Source organism: Apus apus, chromosome 18, assembly GCF_020740795.1.
Source record: "Apus apus isolate bApuApu2 chromosome 18, bApuApu2.pri.cur, whole genome shotgun sequence".
Taxonomy (NCBI): domain Eukaryota; kingdom Metazoa; phylum Chordata; class Aves; order Apodiformes; family Apodidae; genus Apus; species Apus apus.
In genome coordinates, this window is record NC_067299.1 from 7,299,462 (window position 1) to 7,312,605 (window position 13,144).

Genomic DNA, 13,144 nt, shown 5'->3' on the forward strand with positions numbered 1-13,144 from the left:
TGTAGGTAATTCATTCTGTTGGATGGTCTGTTGAAATTTTCCCAAGCCTGGCTAGAGGATCAGTGTTGCTTTAAAATCCGAATAAACAGTTATACGCCTTGGTAGCTTCAGCTTCAGTAGCCAGAACAAATGACATTTTGCATTAATTCTTCCAAACGAATTCCTCTGTGACCACTGGAGACTCTCGAGTTTTTGAATCATGATAGTAGAAGCCTGGTAAGGATTTTCTTGAGGAGCTCTGAAATACCCTTTTTTTCACTGCCCCCAGTTGTTTCCAAAGTTAAGTTAGCTCAAAGCCCACTATGATTTCAGACTCCTCTGAGTTGTGTTTTGACATGGGGTTTGGATTTCTTTGTGATTGAATATTTTTACGCAGCTCTTTGTGACCTCATGCTAGGGCAATCACTGTGTTGATTTGAAGGAATGTAGATGGGTCTGCAGAAATGTCAGGCTCTCCCATTAAGACGTTTCTTTCACCTCAGCAGGAGTATTCAGCATTGCTGTGAGTGCTGTTTCTGAGATGCCCTGTAGTAAGTAGTACAGCACTAGAGCACAATTGCCCTGGTGTATTCCAGTAACATGGTGTTAATGTGCCGTTGCTTCTCTGGATTTCAGCACCAAGACATCACTTCTTTGGATTGCAATAACACAAGCAAGAGGACTTCTGCTGTAAGAATCAAAGAATCATAGAATGTCTTGGGTTGGAAGCGACCTCTAAAGGCCATCTAGTCCAACCCCCTACAATAAGCAGGGACATCTCACACCAGAACAGGTTGCTCAGAGCCCCATCAAGGCTTGAATGTCTCCAGTGATGGGGCCCCCACCACCTCTCTAGGCAACCTGTTCAGGTGATCAACTTCCCTCATATTAAATAACTTTTTCCTAATGTCCAACGTAAATCTGCCCTTCTCTAGCTTGAAACAATCACCCCTTGTCCTATCATTACATGTCCTGTGAACAGCCCTTCCCCAGCCTCCTTAGAGGCTCCTTTCAGGCACTGGAAGGTCACTATAAGGTCCCCCCAGAGCCTTTTCTTCTCCAGGGTGAACAACCCCAACTCCCTCAGCCTGTCTTCGTAAGCACTTTTCATGTTGTGCCTGAATGCAAGACATGCTCTCAAAAGGCTTCTAAGTCCTGCAAAGCCTTTTTCATATGCTTAACTTAACATGCCATGGACTTGACCCAAGGCCCAGTAGAAGTCATTGGCACACTGCTCCCTTGCTTCTGGATCACTTTGGATCAGGCTGGGACCATACCTCATTTCAAAGGGGCTCCCTTTCACAAGGTCTAAATGTACAGCATTTGCCTGAACCATATAATAAGTATTTGCTCTACAAAGGCACTCAGCACCTTAGAAGTGCAATTATATTTTTCAGAAAGCTCTTGTCTTGGAAGTTCTCTTTATAAGTAAGTATTTATGCTAAGCTTGAACTCTTGCAAATACAGCAAAGTTTGAGCTTTCTTGATTAAGAAAAACAACACACCTTAAGCCTTATTCATAGTTCTGATTTTTGTGTGATTCTTAGCATGCTCAGTGTTCTTAAGTCTAGAATCTGATGATTAGAGAATCTTAGTTTGTGTGCAACTCAAAATAGGAATTTTTGTGTTTTCATTATCATAAAGAAAAGCTTGGAAATAAATGTGCATGGAAAGCAAATCCCAGAATGCTAAGAAAAGGAGCCCCGAGTCATAAGCTAAATTGGTGTGATATTGTGGCATAGAGAAAAATTTAATCCCAGGTTCTCACTGAAAAATGATTTTATTAAGCAAAATAAAAATATTTTCAATTTTATTTCCTTAAGAATATTTAATCACACATCAACATTTTTTAAAGATTCATTTCGATATCACAAGTATCCCATTCTGTATGAAAGCATAATGGAGAAAAAATACCTCAGTGGTGAATTTGATACAAAATGAAGCATTAGCCGTATTCAGAGGCACCTGTATATCCATGTGGGTACACAGGTGTGAGTTTGTGTCTATGGTTTCTTCTTTTAAGTTAATATTGGTGTTTTCATGCCTGATTCATGATTTTTGAATGCCTGAGCTTGGCATCACTCAACATCTGCCTTAGTTGTGGCTACTAAGCTTCTTTGAAATTCTAACCTAAATTTAAAATTTTTACCATTAAAAAAAAAAAAATCATAGACCAGACAAGCCACTTGCCAAACTCTGGGCTGTAAATTACAGCCATTTCTTTTTATTACACTGTTTTACACTGAAAAAATAACCCCAAAACACCTAAACCCACAACTGTAATTACACCAAATGTGCTCTTCATCCAAAGCTGACCTGCTGAGCTTTGCTCAGCTCCAGGGAGCCTGTATGGTTTAGCTGCAAAGCAGACTTTGGGAAAAACAGAAGCTGAAATAGTAACGCAACAGCAACTCTGGATTAGCCCTGTAGGGAAATATCTAAATAAGCAATAGAATTAATGGAATACTATTTTTAGCCATCGTGTCACAAACGTGTTGTTTATAAATAAAGCAAAGCAGGTTGGCCATGGTGAACTGACACAGCTCCACTGATTCTAAAGGTGCTTTACAGGAGCACTGGATCTGGCCCAGCCTTTTCCAGTACAGCTGTCACTGCTATTTGGAGGTAAATCTGAGGAAAAGACATGCCTGTGAAGTATTGCACTGGAATATCCTCTCATCTGTGAAGCCTCAGGCTTGGTCAGCAATACCAGAGTGTGAGCAGCATTACCAGTGAGGCACAACCAGGCTGCTGAGCCTAGATAATATTTAGCAAAACCTTCTGAATTCCACACCCTCTCTGGACAATCACCTTCTGCTTGTCTGTCCTTCCAGACAGAAGTTGTTCCTGGCACCTAGCTTAAAATCTCTCATGTTGCAATTTGAGCCTATTACTTCTTCCCTGTCATCAATCATCGCCATGGAAGAAGATTTGACCATCTGTTCTCTATGTCACAGCATTGTTCCTGAGTTATGTCTTGATTCCGTTTGATTTTTTCTTCCATCTTAAACTTCTAGACCTTGCTCCCTTGAGGGACCTTGCACATTCCCAGTAGAACTGCACATTGACTTCATAGCTAAACCGCTACTCTCATTTACACCCTCTGAAACAGTCTTGCACTGCTTGGCTATCATCAGGTGCAAATAATTATTGGCCAGCACCAGGACCAGTGAGCTGGATGTGCATTTATGAGAACAGAGAGGAAATGTTCCTATTCACAGGAGCTCCCACAAAGCTCAAAGTAAGGTTATTCTGTCAGATCCATGTCAGATTTTGAATAAAGCTGAGCAGGACCTACTGATTCTTTCTACAAAACACCTCCTTATATGAAAACACCTTTGACACTGTTGCTAATACAGACTTCTGAGAAGCAGCCCATGACATCAAGTGGTAGGTAGTCTTAAGAATCTTTTGAGATGCTATCCTGTAGAAGCTTAGCCCTGTTACCAAGGAAGAACATTGTCAGAGCAGTGATTTGGAGTAGGTTTTCTGTATTGTTGAGTTGACATTTTTGAGGCCTTCTAGGCAATGTTGAACATTTCTGATCAGAACTGCACCTGAAGACACGGTCTCCCCAGAACAGCTAGCACTGATGGACAAAGCTGAGGGCCAGCCATAAGACCTGTGCATCATTTAAGATAAAGAGTGCTTTGCCTTTAGCAAAGGGAGAAGGTTATTTGTCTTTTGTGGTACAGGAAGATGAAGCTGTGCACGTTTGCATGTGATTTTGCATTTTCCTGATAAATGTCTCTACATTTTGAAAAGTTTAGTCTAGGAAGTTACGCACAAAAAAATCAATTGTTATTGAATTTATGCTTAGTGTGTGAATCCTGTTACGAGAGGCATTTTAGAGATGGTCATTTCAATGCATTTGCTTGTTTTGGTTCATAGCAGGAGGCAGGCGTTGTGTCTTGTCTACTGACTATTGACCTGGCGTAGCCACAGGGTTAGTTTGCAAGACGGAGGAAAAAAAAAAGGTCGAGGCATTAGTTGTTCATTACAAAGAGTAAGAATTTGTAACTAACCACGGTACCATGCTGCTGCTAATGCATTGGAAGCCTCCCTCCACCCCACTAAGCCATGTGGGGGTTGAAAATGTAAATACAATTGGTAATTGAGAGCAGCATTTTATTACTTGCTTTTAAGAGGCACAGGATGCCTGTAACCCTCAATATGAAATTTCCGTTGGCTTAAAATAAATTCAGCTCCATGTTTTGTTTTTATTCCCACTGCGACACCCGCATGAGGAAGGTAAGGGCCAGTCTGCAAGCTTTCACTCTCTCACTCAACACTGAGGGGAGAGGTGGCTGGGAGCTGTGGTTTTCAGTCACACTGCTGGCTTCCTCACATTGAACACTGGAGGCAAAAGCAAACACGCTGCAGAATAAATCCTCAGAGAAGCTGAGAGCTGCTGAGCTACCACAGCCTGGGCTGGAGTCAATGAGAACTGCAGGCACTCAGCCCTTCCCTGAATTTTGCTTTCCTTTTCAGAAGTGTGCTGCCTCAAAGCAGCTTGTCCTGTTGGTTGCAGTTATTTATTTATCTATCAGCCTTGCAACAGCATCTGGGAAGTGCAGTTGTGGGCTCAGATTCCGATGTACTAGGTGCTGTACAAGTAAAGAGGAGGTAACAGTTCCTGCCACGATGAGCTGCACATCAGTGTGTAAGACAAGGGATAAGAAAAATATACAGAAAAAGGAGTGGGGGCCATTTTTCCTTCTTCTGTGATACAGGAGATGTCACAAGGATATATGATTTGTAGTTAGATCCTTTAGGGAACCAAATGCTCAGGCTGTATTTGACTTAAAGAGTAAGTCCTGAATGTAACTGTAACAGGATTGAATTTTCAAATTTCAGGATTTTAGCTGGTCTGGGAATGCAAAGTTTCTGTATGGAGATGGAGGCCTTAGAGTGCCACTACCAAGGAAGTTAGTCCTGGGTACCTCTGTAAGCATGAAAATAGTCCCCCTCACCCTCGCTGTGTTCCTTCTTTTCCTTTTCTGTTACTCTGGATCTGGGAAGCAGGGTGAAAAGAGATCCTCATAACCAGCACAGTAATCCTGCTCTGCACTCCTCGCAGGAGATCTGTAGGGAAATTAAAAAAGGAAGTTACATTTTGGCTGGAAGGACCAGTGACCTTCACCTGTACAGAAGTCAGGAGTGTCTAGAAAATTAAACAGCAGTGAAGAGAAAGGGATTTAGAGAAAGACAGTGAAAGATCTCCAGATTTTAAGGTAAACCATTATACCAGCTCATGTGCTAGTTGCTTACCAACAGAATAGACATTTCAGGGCAAAGCACAGTTCCAGGAGATCTGTAGAGAAAGGATTAAGAAACTATCCAAGAGTGGGTCTCCCTGGGCTGAAGAGTTCACACCTCTGCTAGAATTATTAGAGTTTATTTTCCAAGAGGATAAATCCTGTCCCACAATTGTAGTAAAAATGGAGAAAATAAAACTGAAAGTGAAATAAATACTGCTTTGAATGGCCTAGACTGGAATATTTTTCTTCAGTGCAAGTTTTGAGACCTTGTTAGGTGCTCAGACCCTCACAGGGTTTAACTCATCGTATATTTTCACTGAGGAATCAGGAAGGTATTAACTGTAAGATTTGAAAGGAAGGCAACCATGCCAGTGCCTGGCACTTTAGTGAATAGAAACTCATTCTGCTACTTCAAGACTTCTCAGATGAATTAATGTGTAGGACATAATAATAGCCATGCTGAGAGTGAAATATTCCCTCCCTCATTAGAAACCACTTCTGTTCTTGTTGAGCTGTATCCTCCTACCTTCATCTCTTATGGGTTCTATCCAACATTATTTACAATAATTGTATCCACCTTCACTGTTGGATTTCTCAAAGGAATTGTGGCTAAGAGTGATAAAAGATGTCTACACACTTAGTGGCTTTTTCCTGAAACAAATCAGGAAGTCAAGCATGGTTTACACTGAGAAAAAGCTACTTGAAGAGCTCTGGGGTGATTTTTTTTTAGCCTCTTAACATTGCAGGACACCTAGACATCCAATCTTGTACATGAGAGACTTAAATCATACATTCTGTCAAGTACCTAAGTGAGCTGATTAAAAAACCCCTGAATATCCAAGAGCTCCTACTGAAATCTCAGGATACACGGCACATTCCTTAACCTAAAATCTGGAGCGGTGTAACATGGGAGTAATCTACCCATAGTTTGTCTTCAGGGGGTCCTTATCTTCCAAGGTCTGTTAGCTTACTGGTAAAAAGCAGGCAAACTGTCCAGGCCTAAGCCACAAGTGTGGACTTATGACTGGATTTGCTAAAGTTACTTCTCTCTGCACCTCTATTACTCTTGCGTATTTATGTGTTTTCTTATTAAAAAAAAAATTATAAAGACTAAAAGTGCAATACAGAATGATGTGCAGCTGATGCTTGCTTACACATAAACTCTTTTCATGTCACACTGACAAATACCAAAATGCAAATGTCCTCTCTTCACTAACCCACATTTATCTGCATGAGTTTCTGCACCGTGTACAACTGCGATGGCGAGATGAGTGAAGAGGACTGGATCATATATAAACACATTAACCAATAGATGAAAATAGGGTCTGAACAGACTGTACATTTACCTGCCTCACTGAAGTGTGGAGCCAATAGAGTGTCTGGCTTAATGAGGTTAATAAAAATTGGATTTCCTTCTGCCTGGTATCTTTGAGAAAAACCGTAGGCTACGATTTCACAGCAGAATCTTTCCTGAGGGACTTTGTTTTCTTCTGTACTCTCTATGACTGATACGTTCATGTGATCTGTGAGTTCTGAATGGCATCTTTATGTCTGAAAGTGAACACTGACAGTTCCCTGGGTTATTATGCATTTTTCCTTCTGATGCAGCGTGAGTTCAGTGTCTGTCACTGGTGAGGGAGCATTACTCACTCCCCATAAGAAAATCAAAAGTAGAAAAAAGTGGCTATTCCTTAAGTCCATCTTCTGAGGAGCTTGTTATATTTTTGGCTTGCTGTAGAAGGTTGTAGTAGTCCTACCTCTGCAGTCACTGCTATTACCTCTCTGCCCTTTGTTCCAGGAAGTTAGGCTGAGGCTTGACTGGGAGCCACAGTTATTAATAAGTGTTTTGTAGTTTAGATTCCAAATGTTTTTCCCTTCCCAGTGGACTTCTTCCTCGTTGCATTGCTCTGTACTTTTTCATTGAGGTGGTTCATGATGTCCACCCACAATTATGCTGAACAGTATCATGGAAGTGCCTGACCCAAGTTCATTTTGAGGATAGACCATACACTTAAGTTCACCCCTTTGTAGGTACCTGGCTTGAGCTGATACTGCAGCTGCTCGAGTTTCAGTGGAAGGGGTGAGCAACAGCAAATCTCTCCTGCTGTTGTCTTCTTCAGCAGGAGCAGCTTTCATGCCTGCAGAGGGTATAACAAACAGTCTGTAGAGCAATATATCCACATACATACTCTAACCTGCAACTAACTAGCAATGGAGGTACCATGAGCAGTTTGTTGTTCCTTTCAGGAGAGATTTTGGCTTCTAGAAGCCTTTGTCTTGACTTCTACTGAAAGGCACAGTGTGAGTCAAATTTGTTTCTTACACAAGTTCAACTCTCCGTGCATCCAGAGCATTTCAGTTTTGTCTGTTCTCGTGGTTTGATATCTAAGTTGGTGCTTCAGGGAGTCTCTCTGTGTGGCCAAGATGTTGGTTCCATGACCCAGGCTTCTTTCATATATTTTTTAAACCAAAAAGCTCAAGTTAAAGATATGTCCTTCACAGAAGAGGGAGGAAGACTAGTAACTCAAGGAGTGATTCAGCCTATCTGAGTTACAATTGTTACAATTTATTATTATTTTTCAAAGCTTGTGTCCTCTAAAACATGGCTTTTGGTGTATTGACTCATGATTTTGGGTTACTTGTATGGACTATGTTGGAATATGACAATATCTCTGAATGTGGCATTTGCATTTCCTCCTAGTTGAGTGACTGTTCTGTGTATTTCCAAACTACCATGGGATTTTGTGTTGCATTTCTGAGTACACTGGGGTTGGCTTGCATGCATACATAACTAATGTCTGTGTTTTGAAGTGCCAGGAATGTAAAATGGGTTAGCAAGCTAACTGAGTCGTACAGCAGGTCAAAACATGTCACAACAGTGTAATTCATCCAACAGAATGAGGATACCTTGGGGGGTCCTAAGTTAAAAGAACTTGATTAGTCTCAGCTCAGAGTAAAGATTAGCAGAGACTGGCAAAGACAGGACCAAAGACATTTAGACATGGCTCAGGGCCCTGGTTCTGCAAGGTTCTATCCACAGTCACCGAAATATTCAGGAGCTAAGTTGTAAGTGAGTCAGTCTGAGGATTCAAGATGCTTAACCATCCATTGTTGTGAACGTGCTTGCTTGTTTTCAGCAGATTGGCATGTGGGGTGCTCAGCTTGTCCCACAGGTGTTCGTTGTCTGGCCAGGCTGGGTCCCAGCCTGACTTCCTCTGCTGGCAGGATCTGCTGTCACCCACTGTGAGAACTGAACCTCCACTGGCAGCACAATTCGCCCTCCTGCGCATGGAATTACAGCTCCTGGACTACAGTGGAACTGCAGTTTCCAGCATTATGAAGTAGATGATCTTCAAAGTTCCCTTCCAATCCAAACCATTCTATGGTTCTATAAATGCTACAAAGTATATTGGGCCAGATTCTGTCCTCAGCCACGTGATGGTCAATCCCAGCTAATCCATCTCATTCTAAGAGCTGACAATGAATCTATGCTGTTCTTTGTGAGGTCAGGATACACAACCTTCCTTAGGTGCTCCTTTTCATAATTTTAAGCCAGGTTTATGAGTGGGGGTTGTTTCTTTAGTACAAACAGGAGTTTGTTACTTTGCTGTATGATGATTCTCCCATAATGATTTTTTAGAAAAGTGCCAAAGGGTTGAATTAGGAACTTGTGACATTCACAAAGAGCTGTTAAATGCCTTTGTGGTTCCTAGTTTTTACAGCTACTCTGCTGGTGGAATATGGCCCTAATACCATGTCCTACATTTAGTATTTGCAAAGCAATGGCAAGCTTCTATATTCAAAATTTCCAAAGTGACTATTTCAGCAGGCATTTTTCACTGAACTTATATTCTTGAGTTGTCTGTCATTTAGCAGTCTCTTTTTCTGCTGCTTTCATGGATGCTATAACTTAAAATCTGTGCTATGCTCTGAGGCAGTGTTGCTGCCTATCTTCCATTCCCTTGTCTGTGTGTGTTGTAACCTGCAGTGCAACAGAGGTGGCTCCAGTCCTCAGTATGATGTGATCCAGCATACTCTGGGATTCATCTGCAATTAAACCACAAATACCTGGCATTAATTTAGTCACTATTCAGATATTATTTTCTGTAAAAAAAAAAAGGCTTTTGCTATGCTGGATTTTTGACTGAGTAGGATATATAAACTTAAATGTTAGCACATCTTGATACAGTTAGTTCCAATTATTTATCTTGAAATTTTAGGAAGCTCCGTGCCATACATATTCCAAGGATTTTCCAAAATTGTGCATGTTTGTGTGTACAAATAGAAATTACAAATTCATCAGATTAATTTAGAAAAGTAGATGTAGTCAGGCAGAATTTTTGATAGGGAGAACCATTTGCCAAGTGGCCAAGTGGGCTGTTTCCTCCATTCTCTGAAAGTTTGAAGTGAATCTAGTCTGCCTTTCTGTGAAGATACTTGGCCAAAATGCTAGCAGATATCTAAAGCTCACCTGCCTTCCCAGAGCTCTTCAGCTTTTCTCCAGCCTCCCTCAAATCCTGACTTCTGCCTAGTTAAACCCTAACTTCTCAGCAGGGTATCTTGCTGCCAGAAAGAACAGGCATTGTCAGCAAAAACTAATTACTTTCTCATCACATCCTATCTTACAGCAAAAATGTTGTGATCCATCCCAGGGCTTCCAGTGCTTCCCAAACCATTCAGGTACAGATGACACCTCTTGTGTGGCCAGCAGTCCAAGGTGGGTGTGGAGGATAAGATGAACTGTGGGCAAAGAGCATAACAGTGAGGACAAGTCCAGTAACTGGACTGGCTCAAAGTCAATGGAAGCTGTCACTGAGGATGGCATGGCTTGAGTTGGCTTGGCCAGCTACTATCAGCACAAGATGATGATGATGATGATGATGATGATGATGATGATAATAATAATAATAATAATAATAACAACAACAACAACGTTTAAATATATGTTCTGGCACAACCAGAAGACATGGGCTTGGTGCAGCAACTGATACATAAAGTGCCATGGCCTTTGTTAGACAGGAGAAGTGGCTAGAGATGTTTTTTTGATTGTTTCACCTGGAAAACTCTAGTAGAAATTACAATGGATTTCATTCTAATCCATCAGCTTAATTATTTTGGTTGGTCTTGAGTTTCGGGTCTGTTGGATGAAGAATAAAGCAGAGCAGTTGCATAGGGATTCATAGCATCACTAGAACATTATTTTTATTGTTTGAGGTTTTCACTAATAAGGCTCATATTTGCTTTTTCCACTGGGTGTCTGGACAGTATAAAGCAATCAGGGAGTGAAAAGTAAAGAGTTCATGCTACAGGCTGGGATTCTGCTGCTTTGCGTTCCAGCCTGGCCACTGGGCCTGTGGCGAGATAGGGTTTTGTGCTTCTGCTCTCTGTCTGTGGAACAGGGAAGGAACAACTGTGTGTTTCAATCTTGTGGGTGTGTTGGGAAGACAGACTCAGCCTTGGTTTTGAAATACACCTAGGCTGCAGTAATTAGAGCAATCCAAAAGCAAATAAAAACAGGAAGAAGAAAAGTACCTAACCCACAAAAGGATTTGGCTGATGTGCAGCAAATGAGATCGGGGGCCACAGACTACGTGTTGAATCTAAGAGAAATAATGAACAGCTGCTTTGCTACACACTTCTACAAAATGAAATGACATCCTGCAGGAAAAATAGTACAGGCTCATTTACTACCCAAGAGGGCAGAGCTAAGGTTACAGGGCCTGTAAGAGTGTTGTCATTTCCTTACTCCCAGGAGTTGCATTTTCCATCTTGATGGCTTTCCTAATATAATTGCATTTTATGTGAGGAATTTTCAGAGCCTGATTCTGGCCAGAGTAAACCAGGAGGAGGCCTGGCAAAGCCACTGAAGTGATCTCAGTGCAAAAATGATGGGAGACACAGCAGCATCAGGCACACTCAGTCCATAACCACCTTCTCCAAATTCTCCAAAAAATGCCCCATGCTGGAAAAGCAAGTAGGTATCAGATGAAAACACAAAACAATGACAACAGGGCATTTTTCAGTAGCCACATCATATTGTGTCATTGATGTCAGGTTGAGTTATATTAGTCTGCTTTTTATTATGTTGTGTTACGCCTTTTGACACTATGCAACACACTGTAAGTAACATAAAGTGACCTCCAAGTATAAAAGAGAACACAGTTTTTGTCAGATTAGATAGTGGCTGTGAATTCCGAGAGAGGGAGGGATAAGTCAGAGAAGGAGAGAAGGAGGTTTGACTTCACTATCCTGAAAAACAAATGCACAGAACTTAATTAAAAGTTACAGCAGCCCTGGCTGTTTCCAAATAAGTGTGTGTGTGCACTCAACAGAGAGAGAAGATCCCTCGTGGGATTTGCACAGTTTAATTTATTTAAAATTCTGCAGAAGTAACTCTAATAGCTCTTTCTTTTCTGTACCTGAACTGTAGGAGCTCTACATACAGTGAACATAAGACTCTTTCCTGAGACTCCCCTTGTTGTCAGACTCCAAAATAGAGAAGTCAGACCAAGCTTAGCCAGTGGGTTTTGTGAGCAGCACTGTGGAACCTGTCCCCTGTATCAAGAATTTAATAAACTGCTAAGAAAACCACTGTAAGCAGGAAGGAAAAGGGTATCATAATGGCTATGAAAGGAAGGGGAGTTCCTCATTCATTTAAAGTGATTAAAAAAAAGTGAGTAGTTCAAGGGAAGTTGCTAATTTTCTCTGGAGGGCTTGAAATCCACCTCACTTTGGTAGTTTTTGCTGGTTGCTTTGCTCAGTCTGTCCTCCTGATCCATAGTTTACACACCTGCCAGGACTTGCAAGACACTGCTTCGGTTTGCTGCTTTACTTTTCATTCCTATTTGCATTTGAATAAATCACCAAGTGTATCTTTCCCCCACCTGTAGAAAAACAACAAACATCTGTGACTTAGGGAATGGTAGGAGTACATAGCAATTGAGAAAACAGGTGACATGGAGAGAGAACAGTAGGAGCTGGCAATTCCACAAGGTACATTTTGCTGGAGTGCAGAGTGCCAGGATAGGGCTCACATGAGTCCTATTTTTAGATAAGGACTGGCCTTGTCTTTGCCCTCAGCACCAAATTTGATATCAGAGAGAGAGATCAAGCCTGGTCAGTGCACAGAAAGTGAAGTTCTTTGGTATGAAGGCTGGGATGCATCTCCTCTAAAGGTTTGGGACTTGTTCCTACCTATTGGCAGGATACGGAAGGTTTCAGTTCCCAAATATGTTTGTCACAGGTCTTCTTTTGAAGGCATGCCACTCAAAGTCAGGGAGGAAAACTATCTGTGTGCAGAAGTGTAATGTTGTGGTACGAAACTGATCTCAAAACTCAGTCTGCAACAGCTGGAATACTTACAAAAGTACTTACATATTTCCCATGTAACAAGTTCCATTTTACTGGCCCTTTTCTGTCCCCTCTGAACTAAGAGGCCACATTTCATTTGGCATCTTAGCTCACTACAAGAATTGTCACTAAGTCCTGTCATCTGCATCTTTTTAGATAGTGAGTGTTGTGAGTGATAAGAAACTTTTTCATGATCAATTCAGTCTCGTTCAACATATTAATCAATGACCTGGACGAGGGGACAGAGTGTATCCTCAGCAAGTTTGCTGGTGCTACCAAACTGGGAGGGGTAGTGACACTCCAGAGGACTGTGCTGCCATCCAGCATGACCTGGACAGGCTGGAGAGTTGGGCAGAGAGGAACCTAATGAGGTTCAACAAGGGGAAGTGCAGGATCCTGCACCTGGGGAGGAAGAACCCCATGCACCAATATAGGTTAGGGGTGGACCTGCTCGAAAGCAGTTCTGAGGATCTGAGAGTCCTGGTAGATAGTAAATTACCCATGAGCAAGGAATGTGCCCTTGCTGCCAAGAGCCAGTGGAATCCTGGGGTGCT